Below are 17,679 nucleotides of genomic sequence, written 5' to 3' on the forward strand. Positions count from 1 at the left end.
AGCCTCCAGCAAGCATCATCTTCAATGGGGAAAAACTGAGAGACTTCCCCCTAAGATCAGGGATGAGACAAGAATACCCACTCTCTCCAATGCTGTATGTACAATATAGTACTGGAAGTACTTGCTATAGTGATTAGGCAAGAAAGAGATATTGAGGGTATCCATGTCTGTCAGGAAGAAATCAAGCTCTCACTATTCACAAATTATATAATACTACACTTAGAGAACCCTATAGCCTCTACGAAGAAACTCCTAGAAACAATACACTTGTATAGTAAATTTGAAAACTATTAAATCAATACCCAAAAGTCCATGGCTTTCCTATGTGCAAATAGTGAGAGAGAAGAAAGTGACATAAAAAAAATCCCATTGACAATTGTTCCCCAGAAAATCAAGTTCCTAGGAATCAGCTTAACTTAGGAAGTAAAGGACCTGTACAAAGAAAACCACAAAACGCTACGTCAGGAAATAAAAGAGGACACGAGAAAATGGAAAGAGATCCCCAGCTCATGGATCAGGAGAATTAACATTGTCAAAATGGCAATACTTCTCAAAGCATTGTACATATTTAATGAGATCCCTATAAAGATACCCATGACATTCTTCAAAGAAATGGAGCAAACACTACTGAAATTTATATGGAACAATAAGTCCTGACGAATAGCTAAAGCAATACTTGGGAAAAAGAAAATGGGAGAAATCAATCTCCCTAACTTCAAACTCTACTTTAAAGCAGTCATAATTAAAACAGCGTGGTACTGGAACAAAGGCAGAGCTGCAGTTCAATGGAACAGGGTTGAGGATACTGACATCTCCTCCCAAACATATGATAATCTAATCTTTGATAAGGAAGAAAGAAATGTGAAGTGGAGTAAGGAAAGCCTCTTTAACAAACTGTGCTGGCAAAACTGGATGGCTACATGCAAAAAAATGGGCGCCGACCTCTGCCTAACACCATGTACAAAAGTAAGATCAAAAATGGATTAAAGACCTCAACATCTGGGGCTGGAGAGATAGCACAGCGGGTAGGGCATTTGCCTTGTACACGACCTACCAGGGTTCGATTCCCAGCATCCCATATGGTCCCCCTGAGAACCGTCAGGAATAACTCCTGAGTGCAGAGCCAGGAGTAACCCCTGTATATCGCCAGGTGTGACCCAAGAAGCAATAAAAAAAGACCTCACCATCAGACCGGAATCCATAAGGTATATTGAAGACAAAGTTGGCAAAACCCTCCATGACATTGAAGCTAATGGTATCTTCAAAGATGTCACACCATTTTCCAGGCAAGTGAAAACAGAGATAGACAAACAGGACTATCTTAAACCAAAAAGCTTCTGCACTTCAAAAGAAACAGTGACCATAATACAAAGACAGTCTTCTGAATGGGAAAGGATATTCGTCCAATACACATCTGACAAGAGGTTAATATCAAGAATATACAAACTACTCGTAGAACTCCACAAGAAGAAAACATCCAGCCCTATCAAAAAATGGGCTATGAAATGAACAGAAACTTTCTCAAAGAAGAAATCCGAATGACAAAACGGCACATGAGAAAATGCTCTACATCATTAATCATCAGGGAGATGCAGATCAAAACAGCAATGAGATACCATTTCACACCACAGAGGCTGGCCCACATCCAATAGAACAAAAGCAACCGGTGTTGGCGTGGATGTGGCGAGAAAGGGTCTCTCCTTCACTGTTGGTGGGAATGCCGACTGGTTCAGCCCTTTTGGAAAACAGTATGGACAACTCTCAAAAAATTAGAAATTGAGCTCTCATTTAACCCAGCAATACCACTCCTGGAAATATATCCCAGAGAGGCAAAAAAGTATAGTCGATGGAGGTATGGTGCTGCCAGCAGGTCAATCTGTACCTGTGAAGCGAGCACATCAGCAGTCTGATGGCACCGTCAGGCTTTCAGATACACCAAAATTGCTGCTGTGCCTTTGGACCGACCCCAAAAACTTGGGACAAAGTTTACCAAGAAAGTAAACGACCAAAAATTAGGTATGTGGGAGACACACCCACAAACCATAGAGACATGGCCTCTCTGGTTCCTGATCAAACTGCTTAACAGCCATGATCCCAGAGGCTCAGAAACAAATCTCAGAACCCAAAAGCTTTTGGCAGAAATGCTTCCTGTTCCTGCAGTAGATTACTGGGGCTGGGCCACTCCAGGTGGGAATAGGTTTCGTGCCTTGACCTGTTCCCCTTGGCGGCCTGATGACTATCATCCTCCAGAGGCCACTGGACAGTCAGGTTTGGGCCTGCAGTAATGAGACACGCGGGGCCTCACCAGATGGGGGTGGAACCAGCCCTTTCCTCTCCATCCCAGCAAGACCTCTAGTCGCCGTCTACAAATGGCCTCTCTGGCATCTGATCAAGCTGATTAATGGCCATGATCCCAGAGACTCAGAAACAAATCTCGAAACCCAGCGGCTTTTTGCAGAAATGCATCTGGACCGCATACATGGCCATAGCTTCAGAGGCAAAAGGACTTAATCCAGAGCCCAGCTGCTTGTGGCAGAAAAATGAATGGACCATGCGTTAAACTACGGCACCATACCTCCTCGGGAGGGAAAGGGTGTTGCTCCTTTCCACCTTTCTCCCGCTCCCCCCCCCCCCCCCCCCCACGACGGCAGCAAGGTGGCTGCAGTCTCAGAGCTTATTGGAAAGCCAGGTAGGAGCCGGCAGTGATGGGGCAACTGCAGTCTCATGGGAAGGGGGATGGTACCGGCTCATCCTTCATGCCCTACCAAGGTCACAATTTGCCCCCCATGAGCAGCTCTCTGGCACTGCCTTGGCTCCAGAGACTTAATCCAGAGCCTGGCAGCTTGCGGCAGAAAAATGAATGGACCATGCATTAAACTACGGCACCATGCCTCACCAAGAGGGAAAGGGTGTTGCTCCCCTCTGCCTTTCTCCCCACTGGCAGCAAGGTAGCTGCCTCCTCAGAGCTTATTGGAAAGCCAGGTGCGAGCCAGCGGTGATGGGGCAAACTGCCGTCTCATGGGAAGGGGGGGGGGTGGTACTGGCTCATCCTTCACGCCCTACCAAGGTCACGAGTTGCCCCCCACTAGCGGCTTTCCGGCATAGACATGGCTCCAGAGGCAAAAGGACTTAATCCAGAGCCCGGCAGCGTGCGGCAGAAAAGTAAATGGACCATGCATTAAACTACAGTGCCATGCCTCCCCAGGAGGGAAAGGGCGTTGCTCTCTTCCACCTTTCTCCCCTCTGGCAGCAGTGTGGCCGCTGCCTCAGAGTTTATTGGAAAGCCAGGTATGCGGTGACGTGGCAATTGCAGTCTCCTGGGAATGGGGGTGGTACTGGCTCATCCTTCACTCCCTACCGAGGTCACGAGTTGCCCCCCATGAGCGGCTCTCCGGCACAGACTTGGCTCCAGAGGCAACTTGCAGCTGAAAAGTGAATGGACCATGCGTTAAACTATGGCACCATGCCTACCCTGGAGGGAAAGGGTGTTGCTCCCTTCTACCTTTCTCCCCCCAGCAGCAAGGTGGCTGCCTCCTCAGAGCTTATTGGAAAGCCAGGTATGAGCTGGCGGTGACAGGGCAACTGCAGTCTCATGGGAAGTGGAGTGGTATCAGCTCTTCCTTCATGCGCTACCGAGGTCCGGAGTTACCCCCCACAAGCGGCAATCCAGCACAGCCATAACACCAGACACACAGAAACCAATCTTGTAATGATCTGGCTCTTTTCAGAAATTCAGAATTGTGTGGCCACAATAGTGGCCATGCAACATTATAATTCTCGTAACCAGCTATCGAAAACAAAGTATTTCACAATGCCTTTTCAGCAATTCTGATTGTTGAGAGGGAATTTCTAAACAATAGTGGTGCATCTTTTGTCAAAATGATGAATGTAATCAATGTAGAGAAGAGTTAAGTAGAAATCATCTGCCTCACAAGCATTGGGTGGGGTGGGAGGGGAGTATATTGGGGTTCTTGGTGGTGAAAAGTGAGTACTGGTGAAGGGAAAGGTGTTTGATCATTGTATGATTGAGACTTAAATCTAAAAGCTTAGTAACTTTTCCCACAGTGGTTCAATAAATAAATATAAGATGAAAAAAAAGTATAGTTGAAGTGGCATCTGCACTTTTTTGTTCATTTCAGCACTGTTTACAATAGCTAGAATCTGGAAAAAAAACTTGAGTGCCCAAGAACAGATGAATGGTTAAAGAAACTTTGGTACATCTACACAATGGAGTACTATGTAGCTGTTAGAATAGATGAGGTCATGAAATTTACATACAAGTAGTACTACATGGAAAGTATCATGCTAAGTGAAATGAGTCAGAAAGAGAGGTACAGACATAGAAAGACTGCATTCATCTGGGGAATATAAAGAAACGAACTAGGAGACTAACACTCAAAAGTAGCCGAGATAAGTGCTAGGAGGTTTACTCCATGGGTTGGAGGCCAGAGACACACACTAGGGGAAAAGGCAGCTCAGATAGAGAAGGGAGTACCAAATAAAGGGTGTTGCTAGTATCCACCCAGGATGGGAGATGCATGCTGATAGTAGACTATAGACCGAACATGATTGCCACCCGATTCCACTTTTGCAAACCACAGCACCCCAAAGGAGAGAGAGAATAATAGGGAATGCCCTGCCACAGAGGTAGGGTGAGATTAGGGAGATGGGGGGTGGGAGGGATACTTGGATTAGTGGTGGTGGAGAATGGGTACTGGTGGAGGGGTGGGTACTCGATCATTATATAACTGAAACCCAAGCACAAAAATTTGTACGTCTACAACTGTACCTCATTAATAAAATTTAAAAAGAAGCAAGCAAGCAAGAAAGCAAGCAAGCAAGCAAGAAAGAAAGCAAGAAAGCAAGAAAGCAAGAAAGAAAGAAAGAAAGAAAGAAAGAAAGAAAGAAAGAAAGAAAGAAAGAGAACAAAATATGGCTCAAGACAAAAATGGAGAGCTGGTCTGTAGAGCAAAAATTACCTGAGTTGGCAGAGAGATGAGTTGAAAGGATCCTTGTAGCTGGGAGCGAAAGAGAATGATGGGTATGTGATGTTGGAACAATGCGTGATAAAACTATCATTAATAGTATTTAAATCACAGTGCTTCAATAAAAAATGAAAGAAAAGGAAGACATTCTGCCTTAAAGGACCACCTCTCTGGGTCTGTTCTGGCTCCTATCTGTTAGCAGTAAAAAAACCCCTTCTGTCACCATGGAGATAAGATGATTACTTTGAGAAAATAATTTTCCATCTTCCTACTTGCTGGCTGATTGCCAATAAAGCTCTTTCTTCACTACTTGAAAAAAAACTTTTTTGGTAGCTCATGGATATTAGCATAAAATTAGATTGTCTTGAACTGTTGGGTTTTTGAGACTTGTATGAAATATTTGTGTACACATCTCAGGAGATTAAAATTAGAGTTTATTGGTTAGTTTAAGTAGATAGGTCTGGATCCCTCCCAAAACATCCAAGACTTTTCTTTACCCTTGTATGATGTCACTTATTCTGTCTCATGATTTCTTGTTCAGTGTATGACTTCTGAAATCTTGTCTTCTTTTGGGCTGTACTCCATTGGCTTTCTCATGATAGAGTCCGTGCTCAAGAGGGAAAGCAGGCTTCTCCAGAGGGTAGAGAGACGCAGTATGCATCCCAGCATTAAAGCATGGAGGTGTGAAAGGGCATATCTCAAGAAGGGAGATGTGGGCAACACATGTGCTTGGCCTCAACACTTGGGCACAGGACTCAGACAGCATAGCATATGGGTGCTAAAATTATTATCTTTTTAAAAGGATATTTTCTTTTCTTGTCCACTATATATTTTGTTTTTCAATGTTTAATTTTTATCTTCTCTAAAGAAGAGTGTTTCTGTTTCTGTTCAAGGATCCATATAGCTTAGAGTTTAAAGGTAAAATTCAGGGTAAATTTGAGCCTTTCCTTTTTCCTTCTCATTCCCTTCTGTTTTGTATAATTTAAATCCTGCTCTTAATCCTGATCTTAGTTGCTTCCCTAAGATTAATTTTCTCATTTCTTTGTCTTTGGGCTCCCGCTCAGCCTCACTTTATGGGTAGTTCTTTGAAGGTCCCTATAATACTCAGAACGCTGTATATTAACAGCACTCTTCCAGGACTCACTGCCTCTTGAGTGACTGCCATGGACCTGATACCACAGTCCCACAGCAAGCCTGTAACTAAGCATGTCAGAAACTTTGTGCTGATTTTAAAATAATATTTAGTCACCATGAAATTGGGCAAGACTCAGAGGACTATAAAAACCAGCTTCCGGACATCTTATTATGGCATCTCATTCCTACTTTGGACAAACTGACAGGCTACCGAATGTAGCCTGCCCACACGGCAGAGTCTGGTAAACTCCCCGTGGCGTACCCAATATGCCAAGTACCAGTAACAATGATGGGTCTCATTCTCCTAAAGAGCCTTGAATATAATCTCAGGGCTAGGATGAAGGAGACGTTACTGGGACCTGCTCGAGGTAATCGACGAATAACAGGATGATTTGTGATCTTGTGATCTTGTGATGAAATTGGGCTGGAGTGATAGCACAGAGGGTAGGGCATTTGCCTTGCATGTGGCCGACCTGGATGACCCGGGTTCAATTCATCCACTCCTCTTGGAGAGCCAGGCAAGCTACCGAGAGTATCTCGCCCGCATGGCAAAGCCTGGCAAGCTACCTGTGACGTATTTGATATGTCAAAAAACACAGTAACAAGTCTCACAATGCAGACGTTACCGGGCCCGCTCCAGCAAATCGATGAACAACAGAAGGACAATGCTACAGTGCACCATGAAATTATAAAGTTATTTGTAGATGGATTTCAGGCATACAATGTTCCAATACTGATCACTTCACCAGTGCCCACTTTCTCCACCAATGCCACTCCCCAACCCTTCTTTGCTTCCCACCCATCTAGTCTGATTCTATGAGAGACATTTTTATATATGTTTTCACTCAGCATGACACTCTCGGCACCTCCATGTAGCAGCAAATTTTATGACCTTATCTTTTCTTGTAATAAAGTACTATTCCATTGTGTATATGTACCAGTTTCTTTATCCAGACATCTGTTCTTGAACACTTGGGTTGTTCTCATATTTTGGCTATTGTGAATAGTGTTGCAAGGAACACTGGGGCACCATTGTTTTTTCTCCATTTTGTTTTTGGACTTTCAGATATATTCCAAGAAGTGGGGTTGCCGGAGAAAAGCTTTGTGTTCACTTTAAGCAATTGGGCAGAGCTGTCATCAGTGTTGTAGAAGAGAAAGAAAACAAACAAACAAGCAAATAATATTAGTGGATACACCATAGACATGCCAGCAGACCCTGAGCCAGGCTGTTAAAATTGGGGCAACCTGGAAGGGAGCAGGTGAGGTCCCCTCCCCACCCCAAAAGAGCCAGCTCCGGCAGCCGAAAACCTCCAGAACTCAACCTCCACCATGCTCACGGCCACTTCCACACACTCGGATGAGCCTCACCCACGAGTGAATCTGCAAAAACAAAACAAACAAACAAACAAACAAAAAAACCCACGTATGCAGGACGTGTGACTGAAAACTCCAGGCTCAATGAAACCTGGAATAGGTGGCCTCCCCCATCTCCCCCTATCTGGTAGCTTGGCAGTCAAACCCACAAGCTTTTTCTGGTGCCATATAATCTCATTAATGGCCACGATGCAGAGACTCAATATAAATATCTCGGAAGACAGCACAGAACAATATGTCATAGACATGCCAGGCTGTTTCATTCAGGACAATCTGGAAGGGGGCAGGTGAGTCCCCTCCTCACCCCAACAGACCCAACCCCTGCAGCTGAAAACCTCCAGAACTCAACCACTGCCATGTTCATGGCTGCTCTCCACACTCTAGGATGAGCCACACCCATAAGAGAATCTATTCCTGAACCACAGAGAAAGCAACACTGAAAGCAGGAGACTCAAACCACAGCATCTTCATATCTTTAAACATGTGCCTCCACCCCAAAGAAGGCAGGCTTGGGGTGTGGTGGGGTGTGGGAGGGAACCTGAGTTTACTAATGGGGGGAAATTTATACTGGTGGTGCACTGGTGCTGGAACATAGTAAGCTAAAACTCAACTATGAATTACTTTGCAAACCATGTTGTCTTAATACAAAAATATAAGTCTACATTGCTAAAAACCTAGATGGAGGGACAGAGAAATAGTTCAACAGTAGAATACTTGCTCTCTTTGTGTGAGGCACTGGGTCTAATACTCAGCATTACATATATGTGTGCATATCTGCATGTGTGTGATTTATATCCATTTTGGGGTCAGAGAGATAGCTCAACAGCCTAAGTCCATGTTTGTTTGCATGTATGTTTGATTTCCTCTCCTCTTCATGAGTGACCCCCAAGTAGAATGGAAGTACCGAGTGAGCACTGCTCTAAATGGACTCTAAACCAAAAATAAAAATTAATAAATAAATAAAACATAGATTGAGGGGCTGTAGTGATAGCACAGCAGGTAGGGTGTTTGCCTTGTACGCGGCCAATCCAGGTTAGATTCCCAGCATCCCATATGGTCCCCCGAGCACCACCAGGAGTAATTCCTGAATGCAGAGCCAGGAGTAACCCCTGTGCATTTCCACGTTTACCCAAAAATCAAAAGCAAAACCAAAAACAAAATAACAAAAAAACAAAGAAGATTGAGGGTGGAAATACACTGCTCATTGACTCATTGATAGGGAAGTTTTAACAACAAGGTAAAAAGAGAAATTTTAAAAAATTACTGTAGCCATCAGACACTCTATATCTTTATGTAAATACTTTATAATTTTAGAATGCAGGGAGTCAAGAACATAAGAAAAGTAGTTGAAAAGAAAAACTCTAAAAGGAATCTAAGACATATTGTACAGTAGACCGTCAAATTAGTGGTTTTATTTTTTTTACAGTGCCAAGATCACTATGAAAAACATTTTCTCTATATACCATGACTTATTAAATAACACTGTGCCATAACATAGGTCTTCAAATATTTCATGGTACTAAGAATCCAGTATAGAAAAGACTGCAGGATTAAAATGAAATATTTCCTTATATCTCCATAACTCCAAAATAAATGGACTGGAAATCATCTTCAATCTGTCCCTTGAAACAAGAAGAATTTATGTATCTGTAACAGGTGATTATCCAGCTTCTGGTTTATTACATCTGCTAATGGAGAAGGGAATCGATTTTTTTGAAAATATGCTAATTCCATTTTTAATAATATTTCACAGAAAAATATTCCACTGGTCACTCTTGACTGGACCCCAGTAAACAAACTGTTATTCCAATTTATCTTACACTCCACATTTTCAGGATTTTGAAGGTGAGAGCCATCTCTATCCCCTTATTTTACAACTTTTCTCCCCACTGGATTAAGGTCAGTAGGTCCCAAACAGTTCAGTCACACTTTTTTTTAACAATAGTTTTATGCTTTAATTGCAAAGATAATTTTGAGGACTCTTTCTTTTTTTTGTTGAATTGGTGCACAGAAATAAACTATATAATCATAAAATTTTCAATTTTGGTTATCAAGTCTAATAAAGGAAAATATCTGTAAGAAACATTAGATACTTGTTATTGCATTATCTGTGTGTACTTGCAAACATAGCAAGCATTCTTAACATATTCTAGCACTATATAATAATGATGATTTATTATCCAAATTGAATTATGATTTAGGAGTAAAGACAAATTTGAAGGCTTCATTCATTTCTATACATCTTATTTATTGCTTCTATGTATCTTATTTGCTACCATGGTAACCAATTTAAAAAACTTGGTTTTATTAGTTGTTAGCAATACACTATTATAAAGATGAAGAGTATTCGTAATGAAATATATATAGTTTAGTGTAAAGCTATTGTGTCATTATCCTAAAGTGCTTATGGGCAGAAAATAATGAATTAAAGCACAGTGGGTAGGGCGTTTGGCTTGCACGCAGCCAACATGGCCGACCCGAGTTCGATTCCTCCGCCCCTCTCGGAGAGCCCGGCAAGCTACCGAGAGTACTGGATATGCCAGACACAGTAACAACAAAGTCTCCAATGGAGACGTTACTGGATCCGTTCGAGCAAATCGATGATCAACTGGAGGGCCTTTACTTTACTATTAACAGTAACAATTTTGCCGTTGAAATAAGAAGAGGAATGTTTTAAAAATCTTTCCTTACCTTAATAAGAATTATATAATTTGGAGTTCCCATCCCAGTGTAGTCCACCCACCCACATCCGACTCTGGGTCCTGCCGCTAAAAATACATGGCTTGTTAGGAAAAATGAGATCATAAAATTTGCTTATACATGGATGAACATGGAGAGTACCTGCTGAGCGAAATCAGTTGGTGGGAGAGGGACAGACAGACATAGAATAGTTGTACTCATTTATGGGATATATAAAAAAATAAAACAAAACATAGTATGTGAATAAAACCCAAAGACACTAGAAACAAGGGTCAGGAGGATGGGTCCATGGTAGGAAACTTGTTACAAAGAGGGAAGGAGAGTGCAGTTAGGACAGAGAAGGGCCCACTGTGACAATGATAGTTGGACTTGATCACTCTGGACACAAACTGAGTTCTGAAAAGAGGTAAAGTTATATGCATTATTTATACCCTTCCAGTAACAGTATTACAAACCACAGAGTCTAAAAGGAAGAGAAAGAGAAAGAGGGAGAAGGGGGGAAGAGAGAAAGAGAGAAAAGGAGAAAGACATGGAGAGGGAGAGAGAGAAAGAGAAATAAGAGAGAGAGAAAGGACAGACTGTGTGGGGGGAGCAGAGGGGAAGCAGGCAGGAGAGAATCTGGGACATTGATGATGGGAAATGTGCACTGGTGAAGGGGTGAAAGAATGGACACTTGGAACATTGTATGACTGAAACTCTATCATGAGCAACTTTGTAACTATATCTCATGTAATCAAAAAAATAAAATGCCCATCTTCTGGACTAATCTCAGAGAGCTGACAGCAGCCCGGTTATCTCAGGAAGGCCTGGCTTCCATCAGACCAAGATCTCTGGATCCTGCTGGGATGGTGGCAGACTGAGTCCCCACCCAGCCAAAGGCCCAGCTCTCCACCCATCCACATCTGGCTCCTGCTGCTACCAGAGAAACGTCCCAGCTTCAGCTTGTGTCTCTCAGAGAGGCCAGAGATACATGTGCACTTGATTGTCCCAGCTCCCAAATCCCTGAAGCATGCAGCCTCAGATGCGACTGTGCAACACCTCCAAACTTCACAGAGTTGACAACCCAGGTGAAACAAGAAAATAAGATGGGAAAATTAAATAGAAGTCCACTAAACTCAGTAGTGAAAACTGTAAGCCCAACTCATACCTTACAGGTCAGGGAATCCTCAGACCATGATTTTAGCAACACAATTATGAGATATATGCTATAATAAGCAATGTAAAATAAATTAATGTGGCTGCTAAGGGTGCAGGTTTGGATGGGGTGGGTGGGAAACTAAGGACATTGATGGAGGGAAGGCCACGTTGGTGGTGGGACTGGTGTTGGAATATTGAATACCTGAAACAACTCTATTTTGAAACAACTTTGTTGATAACAGTGTTTAACTAAAGTTTTAAAAGAATTATAAGGTTTGTTTCTTTCTCTTGACCACCTTTTCTGTGGTGGTTCTGGAATGCCAAGGACCTTGCATATTCAAAGAAAGCATTCTGCACTGAGCTAAATCTTTGTCTTCTTGATCAAATCTTACATAAACTCCCTTCTTCTGAAGAGCTTGTCCTGACTCTCTTGGAGGTGTCTTTGTCACCATAATGCCCTTTCTTCTCCACCCACTTTTACTGAACTTTAGAGGAGTGAGGAAATGGGGTACCAGATCCCACAGTGCTCAAGGCCGCATACAAGGCAAGCACTCTATCTACTGTCTTGTATGTCTGGCCCCAGGAAATTTTCTAGTTTTTTGGGTGTTACCTGTGCTAACTGTGATGGACAAGGTTTCATAAGTTCATCATAACCGTTCTCCACTCACCATAATGAAAATATCTTTCAACTATATATTCCTATAATATTACATTGGCAGAGTCTCCTGTCCCCGTGCCTGGCTGCCTCACCGGACCCCTTGGAGGGGGGCGGGTTGAGTTTCCCTCCCCATCCTGAGCAGAACCCCAGCAGCCGAAGACCTCCAGAACCAGCCATAGCCATGCTGAGATCATACTCCAAATATCTGGACAAACCTCATGCATAAAGGAACCGGCAGAGGAACCCAGGCATGCAGGTCCGGGGGCTGAGATCTCAAAGCCTACTCGGTTGGGACTGGGCCTTCTCCACCCAGATCCCCCATCTTCCAGTAGGTAGGCGTTACACCCACCAGCTGCTCCTGGCGCAAGGTAGTCCCATCAACGGCCAAGATGCAGAGACTATAAAACCCAGCTCTGGAAGCACGCGTTTGCTTATGCCTTTATTATCTCGTTTTCACTTTGAAGAACCCAGCAGGCTACCAAAAGTATCCTGCCAGCACGGCAGAGTCTGGCAAACTTCCCATGTCAAACTCAATATGCCAAATACCAAAACAATGATAGGTCTCATTCTCCTAGCCCTGAAAGAGCATTGAATATGGCTCTTTTAAAATCTCACGGCGAGGAAGAAGGAGACGTTACTGGTGCCTGCTCGAGGCAATTGACGAACAACAGGATGATCGTGATCGAATATTGCATTGTGTATTTCACTTTGCTTATTCTTCAAATTATCCAGGATAGGATCCTTTACTATATATAAATTAAGTCTTGAAATGGCTAGAATATTTTCTAAAAATTAACTTATTCTATCAATATCTCGCATGGCAGAGCCTTCCAAGCTATCTGTGATGTATTTGATATGCCCAAAACAGTAACAATAACAGGTCTCATTTCCCCTGACCCTGAAAGAGCCTCCAATATGGCAGCGTTGGGAAAGATGCATAAGGAGACGCTGCTAAAATCTCAGGGCTAGGACGAATGGAGACATTACGGGTGCCCACTCGAGTAAATCAATGAACGACGGGATGACAGTGATACAGTGACAGTGATCAGCATCTGTAGAATATATATCTGATGGCAACTGGAAACACAGTAAAGAATGACAATATAAAACTCCTACCTTCAGAATATAGTCTAATGGATGAGGATGGCAAACATTTTTACACAACATTAAATAATATCAAGAGTATTTACCAGAGCTAGAAAGAAAACATAAGCCGATTGGGATATTAAGTGACATAATGAAGAAGCCTGCTGTGGTTAGGGTATGAAGATAATATTTGAGCATTGACTTCAGTGAATGAGGGAACATGCACCAGAGAGATATAGTGGGAACCATATGACAGTGTCATACGATCATGAAGAGCTTGGGTACAGATTTTAAGTGTGAAGAAAACACCTTACAGGATTTTAAGCCTGAGGACAAACTTTTCAAATTATATTTTTTTTTGTTTTTAAGATTTGTTGCTATATGGAGAATAGTTTATAGTAGTTTTGATTGAACAATATTGATGGCAGAAAGACCTGCTAAAATGTGTTCATCAAGTAAGAGACTGTGCTGACTTGCACCAGAATAGTATTGGTGCAGATCTGAAGCTAACTGAATTAGTTACCTTGTGAAATGATGTTTTTTGCTTTCAAATGGTGGAGATCAGAAGTGCTGTTCATTAATTATTCTTGGATACTATAGTAGGTGTTTCTCTAACTCTAAGACTCCATATACTGTGAAAATGTATCTCTCAGATAAAACCTGCCTATATACTTATTATACTTTCTGCCCCATCCCTATATCCTATAAGTCAGAGTGAAATAAAAACTATATTGACCCAGAGAAAATCTAAGTCAACTATAGCCAGTTAGTTATTTATCTCAATTTTAGAATCAACCTAAAGACTCGTGTGACTCAAATTAGGTAGGGCCACTTTTTAGTTAATGGCTATGATTTTCAGTTTTTAATTTAATCTAGGCACTGTGTTTTACAAAGTTGCTGACAAGACATAAATGTTCCAGTTCTATAATCTAGGAACAAATCTTTACCCATCTTTAATACCTTCTATTCCTTTGTCATATTGTTCTATATACCACAGACTATTGAGAACATCTGATATTTGTCCTTATCTTTCTGATTTACTTCACTTAAAATAAGATCCTTCATTTCTAATGAGATTTATTTCTTATTTTGTTTGTTTTGAAGTCACGCTCTGTTATACTAGGGATTACTCCTGGTTCTGTGCTCATTCCTGGTGGGCCTAGGGATCATAGGGTGCTAGGTATTGAACCTGGATCAGCCATATACAAGACAACCACCCTACCTTACTGTGCTATTTCTCTGGCTCTGCAATGAGATTTCTCCATTCTCACACCAGAGACAATGGCATTTATGAAAAGGACTATAAACAACCTCTGTTGGCAGGGATGAGGTGAAAAAGAAACTTTACATTTATGGGATTTTGTGGGAACATTCATAAGAATGTTGTCTGGTATAGCACCTATGGAAAAATAAGAATATTTCTCAAACAATTAAAAATAGAACTCCTCTCATGATATTCAAACTGAGATATGGAAAATATATTATCTAGCATCTGCTCCTGGCAGGTAGGCTTGAATGGTGGTGGAAAAATTCGAGCAAAACATAACACCCAAAATGAGAGAGAGAGTATTGGGGAAATTGTCTGCCATAGAGGCAGGGTGAGGACTAGGAGGTGGGGGGAGGGTATTATTGGGGACATCAGTGGTGGAAAATGTGCACTGGTGGAGGGATGGGAGCTCCATCATTGCATGGCTGAATCTCAAACATAAAAGCTTCATAACTCTATCTCACGGTGATACAATAAAATTAAAAAGAAATGTGGAGTTCATGCCCAATTCAATCAGCTTAAGCAATGGCTGAACTAATAGCAGTACTCCTACATTATTTAAAAAGAAAAAATAGAGCTCCTATATGAGTGCAATTTCATTTCTTTTAACTCCAAGAGAAAAAAAATTCATCTGAAAAGATATATACTTACCTATGTTCACTGTACAATAGTCAGGGTATGGAAACAACCCATTTGTCCAATGGCAGATGAGTTGGATGATTAAGTTGTGGTGTACATACATGATGGAATATTATTCAGCCACAAAAATAGATAAACTTATGTATTTCACTGCAACTTGGAACTACATTGCACTTATTTTAGTTATCTATGTGGAGTTAGAATTTTTCTACCTTAAATGAGTGCAAGGAATTTAAATTAGTGTAGGTTAGATTAAATGAGAGAATGTAAGTGAAAGCCATAAAGCTGCAAAGTTTCATAAACTTAAGCCATTATTTTTTATTCAAATTAAACTGAGTGCAAAAGGCATAATAGTATATTTTCCAATTCCCTGTTTCACTTTGCAAAGATGTAATTCTTGAAATGCTACAAATCTTGAATAAAAATGGCCATCTATACATGTATACATGTTGCTAATAGCCATTAGTCAATTTGCATTAGGTAAACACATTATACGACCATAGATCTTTTAAATAGATAGAGAAGGAGAAATAAATGTCTCAAAACCCTATAAACAATTTTTGTTCTTTGCTCTTAATCTTGTTGGAAGAAATTTATGCATTTGTTTCTTTAAAGATAAACCAAATGTCTTGATTACTAATAATATTATTTGAAGATTGTGTTTTTGTAACATGGGTTGATAGATTGTAAAAGAGTGAAGGAACATCTTTGCAAAGGGGAGACAAGAAAAAAGAGACAAGCACTGCATTTTGTTTTAAATTATCTTTTGGATTAGTGCACACATTTTCTTAATTCAGATCTTTACAGAAATTCTATCACCAAGGAAAATTCACAGGAAAACTTCTCTTTTCATTAAAATTGTTTTTTAAAAATGCATATATGTTTATTTGAGAACAAAAGGAAATTGATGAGAAACATCTGGGTAAACATGTGGTTTTAAAATATTACATAATAAAGAGAAGGAAAAGATTCAATTTCCTACTTTGTACCTAACACTTTTTTTTGTCCTGTAGGCGTCTTTGTTCTTCTGTTTTCAAGAGTCTCACGTTGCAAAGTGATTTCACTGAGGACCCAGTCTCTAGTATTACTTTCTGTAAAGTATTTTTCCTTTTCACATATGCTCAGTGACATGTAGGATGATAGCTCCCACATGAATATAACTTCCCTACATGTTGCTCAAGCAAACCTAGGTACATATTTAAAAGCAAAGTATCAGCGATGGTAAGTTATGGGTTTATAGTATAAGAGAAGAAAAATCATAGGCATCAGAAGAGCAAACCTTGAGTATATAAACTGATAATTCTCTGCCAACTAGGTGAGTTGTCTATAAAGTTGACCACATTTGTATAACAATAGAATTTTTGTGTTTTATTTTCACACCTGTTTTTTGTTTGGGGGGCTATGGCTAGAAGCTCTTGGAGGCTACTTCTAAATCTGCTTGGGAGTCACTACCAGTGGTGCTTTGAGGGACAATGTAGTGCCAAGGATGAAACCCTCCTCTGCTGTATGCAAAACATGGACTCAGCCTGTTGACCTATTTCCTGGTCCTGGAACTTTTATTTTATTAATATATCTGAGGGCCTGTTGGGATACACCTAGCAATACTCAGGCCTTACTCTTGGCTCTGTTCAAGTATTACTCCTGATAGTACTAACATATGGGGTCTTAGACATCAAACCATATAGGCCTCATGCAAGGCAAACACCCTCTCAACTTTACTATATTTTTCAGTCACTGTCACTGTCCTCCCATTGTTCATTGATTTTCTCGAGCGGGCCAGTAACGTCTCCAATGTGAAATTTGTTGTTACTGTGTTTGGCATATTGAGTACGTCACGGGGATTCAGTAAATCTTCTAAAAATGTCTTTTATATAAATAAAAAACTCATATAAGTGCTGTATTAATGGGTCAGCAACTCTAACTCAAACTGAATTCATGAATAGCTAAAGGAGTATCATAAGTTTATGTAATGTTCTTGAGTACGAGTTTGAGTAGGCTTGAACACTTTAATTTCTATCATAATGTTTTAGCTTCCTGCCGAAAGGTCAATTTTCTCTCTTTTATTAATTGAATTAAATGGCTGTGAAAAAAGCATACTTCCTGAAAAGAAAGCACAACTTTATATCTCCAAAGAAATATAATTTCAATTTTGAAATGCAACTTCAATTTTGGTATGGTGGAAAGAAATATTCCTCAATTTTAAATGGTGTTACACCCTGATATACTATTATAAATTAAAACTATTTTAAGTCAAAAATGTACTTGATGCACTTAAATTTTCAAACTCCAGAACTTAATCTACTTTTTTTCAGGCTTCATCCTTAATCAGCCTAAAAATAATTCTACCCTTAAACCCATTTATTATTGTTAAACAAACTAAATAAGATTTATTTATTTATTTATTTTTTAATAATTTATTTCTTTATTGAATCACTGTGGGAAAAGTTACAGAGCTTTCAGGTTTATGTCTCAGTCATGTAAGTATCAAACACATTTCCCTTTACCAATACTTATTTTTAACTGTGAACCCCAATAGAACCCCACCTCCCACCCCTCCCAATTCCTGTGTGGCAGATGAGTTCTAGTTAATACTCTATCTACTTTGACTAGATACATTGTTTCGATAGAAGATGTACAATTATTGTTTAGAGTTTATGACCCCCCCAATTAGATATGCTGAAACAGCGTTGTGAAATGAT

Source organism: Sorex fumeus, unplaced genomic scaffold (genome assembly GCF_029834395.1).
Source record: "Sorex fumeus unplaced genomic scaffold, SorFum_2.1 ptg000033l, whole genome shotgun sequence".
Classification (NCBI taxonomy): domain Eukaryota; kingdom Metazoa; phylum Chordata; class Mammalia; order Eulipotyphla; family Soricidae; genus Sorex; species Sorex fumeus.